This window comes from Micropterus dolomieu, linkage group LG12, assembly GCF_021292245.1.
Source record: "Micropterus dolomieu isolate WLL.071019.BEF.003 ecotype Adirondacks linkage group LG12, ASM2129224v1, whole genome shotgun sequence".
In the NCBI taxonomy this organism is placed as follows: Eukaryota; Metazoa; Chordata; class Actinopteri; order Centrarchiformes; family Centrarchidae; genus Micropterus; species Micropterus dolomieu.
In genome coordinates, this window is record NC_060161.1 from 23,305,739 (window position 1) to 23,316,958 (window position 11,220).

Below are 11,220 nucleotides of genomic sequence, written 5' to 3' on the forward strand. Positions count from 1 at the left end.
GTGTGAGGCTGCTCGGGCTTCTGATACTTCGTGATTTCTGTTCCCTGATCAGGACCTGACAGGAGCTCTCTACCAGCTCCTTGCTTTCTTTGCCCTCTGTTTGGAAGTAACGCTGAGCCCCTGGTCCATCTAGAACCAAAGTGTCTGATGTCAGACTGGCTAGAGCTGAGATTAGGGCCTGCTGGGCCTCCTGGACCAGACAATGGGGGCCAGACACAAGCACACATGGATATGGGGAATGTGAGACTTTTAAGGTCACCTTGGTCTGTTTCATGCCAATCAGTGCTAAGAATTTATCAAAACAGTCAACCAGTTCAGGATGTGGTAGGTTCAGTACTTCTTGTGTCCCGACTTGGTTCATCTGGTAGTCGTGCAGAACCTCTTTCAGCTTGTTCACATTTTGACTGTAGCCCACAAGTCGTACTTTGGTGACTGTGGTTCCACTGGGTCCTGGTATGAAGCTGACGTCCACTCTGAGCTCCCCACTGTTTTCCTTGTTCTTGGCTCTGATCATGATTTCTTTCACTCTGTCTAGATCTGGAGGTACAGCTGCAGCTCCCTGCAGCTGCACAGTGGCCACACTCAGGTCTCTCTGCACTGCTGCCTCAGCCTCATCCAGAGCATCAGAGGACAAACTGGACAGGACCAGGTCTGACCCCACCTCTAGGGAAACAGGATTTCTGAGGCTCTGTTGGAAGCGAGTTTGGTACTTGGAGATTGCACCACTGAATGTTATGAAGTTTATTAAATCTGTGGGGAGCATAACTCTCTTTTCCTTCACCTTTTTGATCAGTTCATCATGTTTTGTCGCTCCTGACTGCACCTCCTTGTCAGGGCCTTCAAAGATAATCATGGCGTTACCTCTGTGGATTTTGACCTCTGGCCAATGTGCACGCATTTCTCGACTAAACTCTTCTTCCACCAGTTTGAACTGCTTCTCCACAACTGGCAGTTCCTTCCGGGTTGGCAGGCTCTTTTCTAGGAATGCAATCTTTTCCTTCACAGCCTGAACTTCTCCCACAACCACAGCATAACCGTTCTCTGTGTACACTTTGATATCATCAGTCGAGACGTCCTGCAGTAGAATCTTTAGTTGTTTCGTCTCAATCACATGATAGCAGAGGTAGCTCTCAGTAAGGCTGATAAAGACCCGATCCACCTGTAACTCCCATTTCTCTGCAGCACTGCTAGAGGCCCCTCCAGGCCCCTTCTCTATATCCCCCCTAACCACTGCCTCCTCTTCATCAAAGTTTAGCTCCGCTGTGCAGCCGATAGAAGAGAGTTGCTTCTGAAGGACTTTTGATGCCTTAGGGCTGTCTCTCAGGTAATACAGGAGGAAAATATCTATCTTGAAAATCTTCTCAAGGCCTTTTGTGTTTGCTTTTGTCTAAAGAATAAAAACAATATCAAATCAACTTATTTATAACAATGTATACGTCTAATAAGAATATTACATTTCATTATCTATAAACTCACCCAGCACTACAACACATAACATTTTGATTATCAGATGTTACTTCTACTCAGAAATCCCCCATACGGTTGGGCCAGATCAATGGGCTCTGACGTTTGTGTTTACCATAATCATGAAAGCACCAACCAAGGTTTCTAAAAGACAATACTCTCACCTGTAACTGACTCGTGGAGGGCTGATCAGGGTTCTGTGGCAAATTGGTTCGGCTCACAGTCAGACGTACTTCTCCAGAAGGGAGGGAGATGGTGTGAAACTTCCTCTGCAAAACTCTTTCCTGGTCTGTAAAAAATACAACAAAGTTCAAGGTCCCCCCAAAAACTAGATTTAGACAAACTGCAAAGTGTATTCAACCTATAATTCACTTTAACCCCATTGGATCTCTTACCTTCTTTTTCCTTGAAACTGATTTTATACATGTTGCCCCCAGCCTTTTCAATCATCCCGCAATCACCTCCCCCAGAATCTCGTCTTTTCTGAAAGTATCTCCTGATCTTGTCCTTCTCTCTGTCTGACAGATCTTTAGCTTCGAAGAACAAAGGATGTTGGTATTCACCCATTTTTCCTGCAATTCGGAACTTGCAGAAGTGTGGCACTTCTATTTGCCGGAGAGCACTACAGTGACGGGTGTGCCCTGAACTACTTATTTTCACTTTCATTTACTAATGCTGCATTCAAGGCAACTCGAAACTGGGAACTTTCTGACCTCCAACTATAAAAAGTAGGCTACCATGGAACGCCACTTGGGAGAAAAATACCCAGACTTCAGGAGTAGCAGCCGAATGACGTCACACAACAATGGCAGCTCCCATGGAAGCACACATTGCAAATGGTAAACAATAAACTAAAAAGCAAATTACAGTAGGCTATTAAATTAAAAGAATAGGCTACATACTAGTATTAAATAGTGATACTTGTTCGGTATGTAAATTGATATGATGAATATTTTGTCAATGTTATTACAGTAAACAATCTCTGAAAGTCATCTTCTCTGCCTAAAAGTTATTCAGGAAGATGTTAAAAATGACCAGAAATGTCAAAAGGTCAGAAGTCGGATATTTCAACGTGGAAATTTCCCAGTTCCGACCGGTCTGGAATGCAACATAAGCGGTGCGTTTCCTCTTCACTTCCCCCTTTTTACAGTCAACACATTCTCACTCCCGACTCGTCACATAGGCTACTTTCAGACTGCAGGCCTTAATACTCAATTCCGATTTTTTCCCCAGATCCGATTTTCACATTACTGTTTAAATGTGGCCAGTGTGTTCTGTCCGCGACCTGAAAGTGACCCGCATGCGCAGAAGAATAACACGACGTCACACGCACCACGCTGTTGCAGGCTACAGAAGTAAACAAGGAGCAACAGAGGTTAGCTCCGGTTAGCTCACGGGAGACTCCCGTTTTTTATTGTCCTCTCTCGGGTCACATTTATCCCGAATAATGACAAGTGTTTACAACTTTCTGTTCTTTTGATTATGGTTTCTGGCGCTGGACAACGCAACTGCCCCACAACTCACTCCCTCCGTCTCTCTCTCTCTCCGCACTGTGTCCGCATGCACATACTCAGAAGAGAGCTCGTCCGGTCCGGTGGATTTCAGGTGTAGTAGAAAGGGAATTTGTGAGTAGATGATAGCGAGGTAGAGGAGGACGAGAGCCACGTGTTTGATAAAGGCTTTTTGTGGAGCTTTTTCGTTCAGCGCGGCTCCGTTTACAGCAGAAAAGCTGCTCTACAGTGACGTGAAAGTCGCATCAGATGCGACCTGAGTGTCCAGACTCAGGCAGGTTAGCGTCGCTTTTAGACTTTTAAGGCTCAAGTTAGCAACGCTAAGCAACAACAAAATGCAACGTCCGGTTAGACTTTCAAAATGCTAGTGTTGTGTCATTCAAAGAACGTTTTGTTCATTTGACCTAATCTTGTATGTGACTCAGGAGGAAAGGGTTGTCTCAGTAAGTAGGCCTAATAATTCGTTCATTTTCACGCATGCGTGAATAGTCTTGGCGCCCTCGTTCACTCGTCTCACGGCAGCTGCATGGGCTCCGTCAGCACAGGAAAAAGTATTGATTAGTTCACGACTCTCAACTGTGGGTGTCTGGGTTTGAGTCGTTCATTTGTCACGTGACAGCTCGGTTACTGTGGAGCAGTAATGCTGCGTTCCATTTACCTCGGAGGTCAGAGGTCGGAGCTGGGAATGACGTCACACCCGAGTTGACAGCGTTCCAGTTAACAAGTCGGAAAACCTCGCTCGGCCAGCTGTTTGTTTACAACTAGTCAGGTTAGCTATTGATTCGCTGGTTGATTAAAAAAACGCATTGTGCGGTATTTACTCACACTAAACACTGTAGCAACACGTCCACAGACAGATGTTGGACAGCACTTTGTGTACGAACATTTATATGAGTCACAAGTACACAGAAGTGCAAATAAACAGTATAAACTACAGCTTTCACCAACTGTTGATACCCCGACAGCCATCTTGGATCACGAAGTCGGGGTAGTGCGGTTCTCCCGACTTCCCGAGTCGGAAATCCGACTTCAGGGGGCGTTCCAGTTGAAAGTTACGACTGGGAACTCGGAAATTCCGACTTCCCATGTCAAATGGAACGCACCATAATTAACTAATCGTTCACCGCTGGGTCTTCAGAGTCTGTCTTCACTCAGCAGGCTGAGTAATTGCCAGTACCGGGGAATGAGAGTCAAGTCGGTTGTCAGGTAACAGTCACTGGACTGATATCTATTTTGATAATTTTGTGACATTTAATAAAGCATAACATTATTACAGAGCAGTGATGTTGTGCCATAGTTTTAACACAGCCTTCCCGAAACTTTAGTCCTGCTAGTGTTTACAGCTAACAGCTGATGAGAGTTGTTCTGGGTCCGCTCCACTTCAGAGCCCTGACAGAGTTCTACCGGGAGCTGAATTATCACAGAGGTCGTCTCCTCTCCAAAACAAACGGACCCGGTCATTAAAACATTAAAAGACAGCCACATAGCAACGTTAGCGTTAGCCCTGTGGTTTGTTTACAGCTAACAGCTGATCCGGTCGGCCAGATTTATTTCAGTAATGCCATCCATTCAAAAAGTGAAACTTGTATAATGTATACATTCATCCCACACAGACTGATATATTTCAAGTGTTCATTCCTTTTAATTTTGATGATTATAACTGACAACTAATGAAAATCCCAAAATCAGTATCTCAGAAAGAATATTAGAATATTGTGAAAAGGTTAAATATTGAAGACACCTGGAGCCACACTCTAATCAGCTAATCAACTCAAAACCCCTGCAAGGCCTTTAAGTGGTCTCTCAGTCTAGTTCTGTAGGCTACACAATCATGGGGAAGACTGCTGTCCAAAAGACGACCATAGACACCTTGCACAAGGAGGGCAAGACACAAAACGTCATTGCTTAAAAGGCTGGCTGTTCACAGAGTTCTGTGTCCAAGCATATTAATAGAGAGGCGAAGGGAAGGAAAAGATGAGGTAGAAAAAGTGTACAAGCAATAGGGATAACTGCACCCTGGAGAGGATTGTGAAACAAAACCCATTCAAAAATGTGGGGGAGATTCACAATGAGTGGACTGCAGCTGGAGTCAGTGCTTCAAGAACCACCACGCACAGACGTATGCAAGACATGGGTTTCAGCTGTCGCATTCCTTGTGTCAAGCCACTCTTGAACAAGACACAGCGTCAGAAGTGTCTCTCCTGGGCTAAAGACAAAAAGGACTGGACTGCTGCTGAGTGGTCCAAAGTTATGTTCTCTGATGAAGGTAAATTTTGCATTTCCTTTGGAAATCAAGGTCCCAGAGTCTGGAGGAAGAGAGGAGAGGCACAGAATCCACGTTGCTTGAAGTCCAGTGTAAAGTTTCCACAGTCAGTGATGGTTTGGGGTGCCATGTCATCTGCTGCTGTTGGTCCACTGAGTTTTCTGAGGTCCAAGGTCAACGCAGCCGTCTACCAGGAAGTTTTAGAGCACTTCATGCTTCCTGCTGCTGACCAACTTTATGGAGATGCAGATTTCATTTTCCAACAGGACTTGGCACCTGCACACAGTGCCAAAGCTACCAGGACCTGGTTTAAGGACCATGGTATCCCTGTTCTTAATTGGCCAGCAAACTGGCCTGACCTTAACCCTATAGAAAATCTATGGGGTATTGTGAAGAGGAAGATGCGATACGCCAGACCCAACAATGCAGAAGAGCTGAAGGCCACTATCAGAGCAACCTGGGCTCTCATAACACATATAAATGTAAATGCTCTGTATTTGTATAGTGCCTTTCTAGTCTTTTCGACCACTCAAAGTGCTTTTCATCTGCATTCACCAGTCATACACATTCATACACTGAGCCTAAGTGCTCAAACGGAAACTAACAGGTAACTGGTGGAATAGCCGCCAGGGGCAATTCGGGGTTCAGTATCTTGCCCACTTCGACAAGCAAGGGATTGTACCGCCGACCTTCCGATTAACGGCCAACCCGCTCTCCTGAGCCACAGCCACCCCGAGCAGTGAGCAGAGCCACAGACTGATGGACTCCATGCCACGCCGCATTGTTGCAGTAATTCAGCTAAGTATTGAGTGCTGTACATGCTCATACTTTTCATGTTCATACTTTTCAGTTGGCCAACATTTCTAAAAATCCTTTTTTTGTATTGGTCTTCAGTAATATTCTAATTGTCGGAGATACTGAAATAGGGATTTTCATTAGTTTTCAGTTTTAATCATCACAATTAAATGAAATAAACATTTGAAATATATCAGTCTGTATGTAATGAATGAATATAATATCCAAGTTTCACTTTTTGAATGGAATTACTGAAATAAATAAACTTTTTGATGATATTCTAATTATATGACCAGCACCTTGCCTCTGTCGCCTAGTGCTGCTCTTGGTGGGAACTGTTGGGCTTCTGTAAATAGCATCACAGAGTCTACACCTGCTCTTTTATGAAAAGCATTGTGAGATAACTGTTGTTGTGATTTGGCGCTATATAAATAAAATTGAATTGAATTGAAAACTTAAAACATGGACAATGATGTGCAACCTTTGAAGATTTGAGGTACTGTAGTTCCAGTTGAAATATCTACAAAGTTTGTTCATGTTGACAGAACACAAAACTTTGCAGTTCATGTATTTCACTGACAAGTAATATATGACAAAAAGAAAAGACTACCTTGAATGGAAGCTGTTTATACAGATCGTCTGTGACATGTTGTTGGTTCTGTGCTTGAACACTGATCATTTATGCAGGCTTGACACTGAAGTGCTCCAGCTGCAATGGGGAGAAAATAGTACATGAAATGATGATCAAATCACAAGTCTGTCTTAAGTGTACAGGTTGAAAAGGTACAAGCTGAAAATTTGTGATAACAAACTAATTTAGAGCTGCTTGGGAGATTTGGGAGATTGTTGAATTGTTGATTTGTTTCCAGTGTAATGTGTGAAACTAATTAATAATATTTAAGAAATTCAGATTACTTTGACTAATGTTTGTTGTTACCATTATTTATTTATTCATTTACTTACTATTATTTGCCTGTTATTCTGATTGCTCTTATTAGAATGATATTGAGAAGGTGCCTTAAAAATACATACATGCACTTTCTTTTGCACTTTTGTTAATTTTAGTTTAATAAACAATACTTGTTTTAAATATAGCTGCATGATCGGGATCCAAGCAAGTTGTGAAAAATGCAACATTTGACTTTTTCACAGAAGAAGAACAGACGCAGATGACTTAAGAGATTAAAGTGATGAAAGAATTTGGACTTTGATATAACTGGGGAAACTTGATTTTTACAGCATCACCTTAAGATTAAAGAGTGTCATTATATGTACCTGACTACTGGGTGTAATGTTCAACCCACCTGACATTTTGTGTTTCCAAGATTTAAAGTTTAAGCTGCAAAAACATTTTTAAGCAGAGAATAATAAGATGAAAGTGTCATGGTATCCACATAAGTGTGAATAGTGAACATAGTGAACTACTATGATCTGAACACCTTGGAATTTGAACCCTGGACCTGCAGATTTCCAGAGTAGACTGGACTTAAATTACTGACTGAGCTACTGGTGAGAGGCTGTTTCATCACACATTCTCACAAATTTAGGTAGTGCCAGACCTGGATAGTTTTGTCAGTTCAAACTGAAAATGCTTACGACAGTCAAGATGTTTGAGAAAATTCTGAAATAAATCACGGATCATTCGGCCGGATTTGGGTGTGTTATTTGGTAGCATTTGATCCAAAACTTTAAAGTTAAAAAGAGTTAAAAAGAAAATGTTGTGCATAATTGTACAAGTTAGAGCAAAATACTGAATATCACCGCAGACTCACTGTTTAACAGATCTGAAAACCCTTTGAAACCCTTGATATTGGCCATCTGGAGAACGACTCTGTTGAGTTTGGTAGCGTTTGAAGAAAGACTTGTGGAGATACAGATCTTAATTGATTTACCATATTCTGAAAAATTTAAAGTGACTGACTTCTGAATTGACCATAGGTTGTAGTGAGGCAAATGTTTGTCACATGTCAGTGGATGTGCTGAAAAAAAGGACGTATGGATGATTTTCTTAGATTTTTGAAATTAAGAATGAGAAATGTCTAGAAATTTACATTTGTTGTAAGAAGTCACGCCCACTTTGCAGAATCATTACCAATTTTATGAATGAACTGAGTAGTACAAACCGAATTTTGAATGAATCCATACAGCGAGGTATAAACTTTTTGCAAGTGTAGCGCCCCCTAGTGGAAGAATATCCCAGGACTGCTCAGTGAAGCTTGGACCGATCATCTGAACAAACGCGTCAAGTTTGGCAACAATAGCTTAAGCCAATTTTGATTTATGGGCATTTATATAAAATTGTACGTAAATACACACAAAGACACAAAAGTAAAAATTTATGGGAAAAAAACAGATTGACGCATCAAAATTCTTTTGATAACTTTTGATCAGCGATGTCCGTGGATGATCCTGCCAAAGTTTCAGGTCGATTGGCAAAATTGGAACATTGGAAATGCAGATGAATCCAGACATTTAAATAAAGAAAATAATTTCCACTCTAAACAAAGCTGTTGCTGACTGTAATAGCGCCACCATGAGGTCTATGAGGGCTATTTTTTTTGCCTGAGTAGTGGGTGGAATTTGCAACCTACGTGCCAATTTTGGTGAATTTATGTCCAGCAGTTTTTCCTGCCCAAACACTTTTAGCGGAGAAAACCAATAGGGCTCCAAGAGCTTCACTGCTTAGATCCCTAATTAAGTACCTTGCATGGACTCCTTTTGTCACATTCCCTGAGCCAGTTTGTGTGAAAAAAAAAACAGTTTTTGAAAAGTTTTAAATTGTGCTCCCTGCAGAAACTTTAATGTGATAATAAGTGGAGTTATCCTGTGCTGGAGAGCGCCCAGATGAGAGTCAGAGAAAGGATCACATTCATCGTCATGAACAGGCAAGTACTGTGGATTCATTTTCATTTTTGGATTCTGTGTACCAGGACCGCAACCCTTTATGACAGCTGCATGTCTAAAAATGCCCCTCAGGGGTTGGACGTTTTCCCTGTGACATTTCAGGCACACATTACATATTTTGTTACCTTAATAATAATAATGCCTCGGGCAGGCTGTTCCAGAGCCTCGGGGCCCTGACAGCAAACGCTCTGTCCCCTTTAGTTTTCAGTTGAGACTCTGGAACAGACAAAAAACCTTTGCCTGGGGATCTCAAGGTACGTGCTGGTGCGTATGGGACTAAAAGGTCAGAGATATAACAGGTTGGGAGGCCATGAAGAGCTTTAAAAGTGATCACTAACATTTGAATTCTAAAACATATTAGGAGCCAGCGTAATGAAACTAAAGCGGGGTTGATGTTAACAGTCCTCATGCCAACACATCTTCCTACAGCAAACTGAAAGCTGTAGGAAAATGCAACACTACAGGAACATTTGCAGTACCTTTAGGGGACATAAAAGTTTGTTGAAATACCACAAAACATGTTTACACCATAAGCATTCAGGTAATGCAAGGCATTCTCAGCATTTTAGTTCTTATAAATTATATTATTGAACATTATGCCAAATCTGACTTGATTGGCAACATAATTAAATATAGCATTTCTGTTTACATTGCTGGACTTGATGTTCGCAAAGCATGTACCACTTAATGAAGGTAATCCAATTACACTTAGATTGGAATCTACTTTATTGTCATTATGCAGAACACGGGTACAGAGCTAATGAGAGTTAACAGTTGGCATCTAACCAGAAGTGCAGAATCATAGTGTTTTTACAGATGAGTGCTATTATGCTCTATCTTACATCATACAGTGACGTTACGCCGATATATACAGAATATGTGATATGTGAAAGTATAGAAGGGGGTGGGCAGAGTAAGACAATGGGGAGTGCAAATGTATGGCTATATATACAGTAAGAGCAGTTATCTATGTATATGGTAAGTGTGCAGAGTATAACCAATGAAGTTAATTTGTTAAGTTAGGTTTGGGAGCAGGGCCATGCCTCAACCACACCTTAAATTACCTGACAAGCCTATCTATACTAGAGCTACTAAGCCAGCCTTGTTTGTCTCAGATTGCTCGACCCACAATCCCTTTCCCTTACCTTCATCCATGCAACTTCCCCCCTCGTCCCCCCACTCCACTCACCCCTTCCTTCAACCCCTCATCCCTTCACCTACTCTTTCCTCATCCCCTCATCCCTTGCTAGGCTATTCAACTCGGTGCACACCTCTCTCATGTCTCATGTACTTACTTCCGAGACAGAACCCCCACTCTGAGTCTCCTCTGCACTCTCTCCTGATCTCTTGATCTGCAATACATTGAAATATTCTTTCAAACTGATGGATAAAAAGTGGCATGTTTCAAGAATAATATTCTAGTTATATAACAACCTAAATAACACCCTGCTAATGACAATTAAATAGTCTGGTTAATAAATAATTACACAACTATATACATACACATAATGTATATTTCAAAGAGTAAAAGTAAATCGTTTTAGCCTTAGCTATTTTATGAGTTGATTTCCCTCTGTTAAGCACTTACACGGGTTTTGGGATTTTATTGTGAAGCTTTGAAAAACGTAAGTAGAAAAATAGTTTTAATATGTATGTAATTTAGACTGCAGAACGTGTTTTCTGAGGGGTGATGGCTCTGATGAGCTGCCACCGGGAATGCCTTTGGCAGTAGGACGCCCACTGTCCTTTGGGTGAGTGTCAAGTCTTCAGTTGCCAAGTGCACTTACACAAATAGAAGATACAGCAAATTAAATTGAAATATATATACATTTCCTTAACATTTAAAAAATGTTTGAAACCCCTATGCCAACTTGCGCTGTCTTGCTACTGCTGCAGGGTTTCCTGAGAAAGCCACAAGATTTTCCATGATGCAAAAACGTCTCGGGTTACGTATGTAACCCTGGTTCCCCGAGAAGGGGAACGAGACACTGCGTCGGTTACGACACTATGGGAACGCCTCTAGGCGAAGCAGGTCTGAACGTGAATGAAATCACTCCAATCCTATTGGCTTGTTGCTAGAACGGTAAGGTGTGACGGAATAACCGGAGGAGTATAAAGCACACCTGTACACACTCATCATTAGCTTAAACTATGAAGCAGGCGCTTCAGGCGGGGAGAGAGGTGCGGTGGGCCGACGCAGTGTCTCGTTCCCCTTCTCGGGGAACCAGGGTTACATACGTAACCCGAGACGTTCCCCTTCGAGGGAACTCGAACTGCGTCGGT

The 11,220-nt window shown here is 42.1% G+C and overlaps 1 protein-coding gene across 1 annotated transcript in view; it reads right to left on the minus strand.

Moving 5' to 3' along the window:
• Positions 1 to 11,220, minus strand: part of LOC123979783 (protein mono-ADP-ribosyltransferase PARP15-like) — a 79,622-nt gene that overhangs the window by 24,838 nt on the left and 43,564 nt on the right. The window lies entirely within an intron of this gene.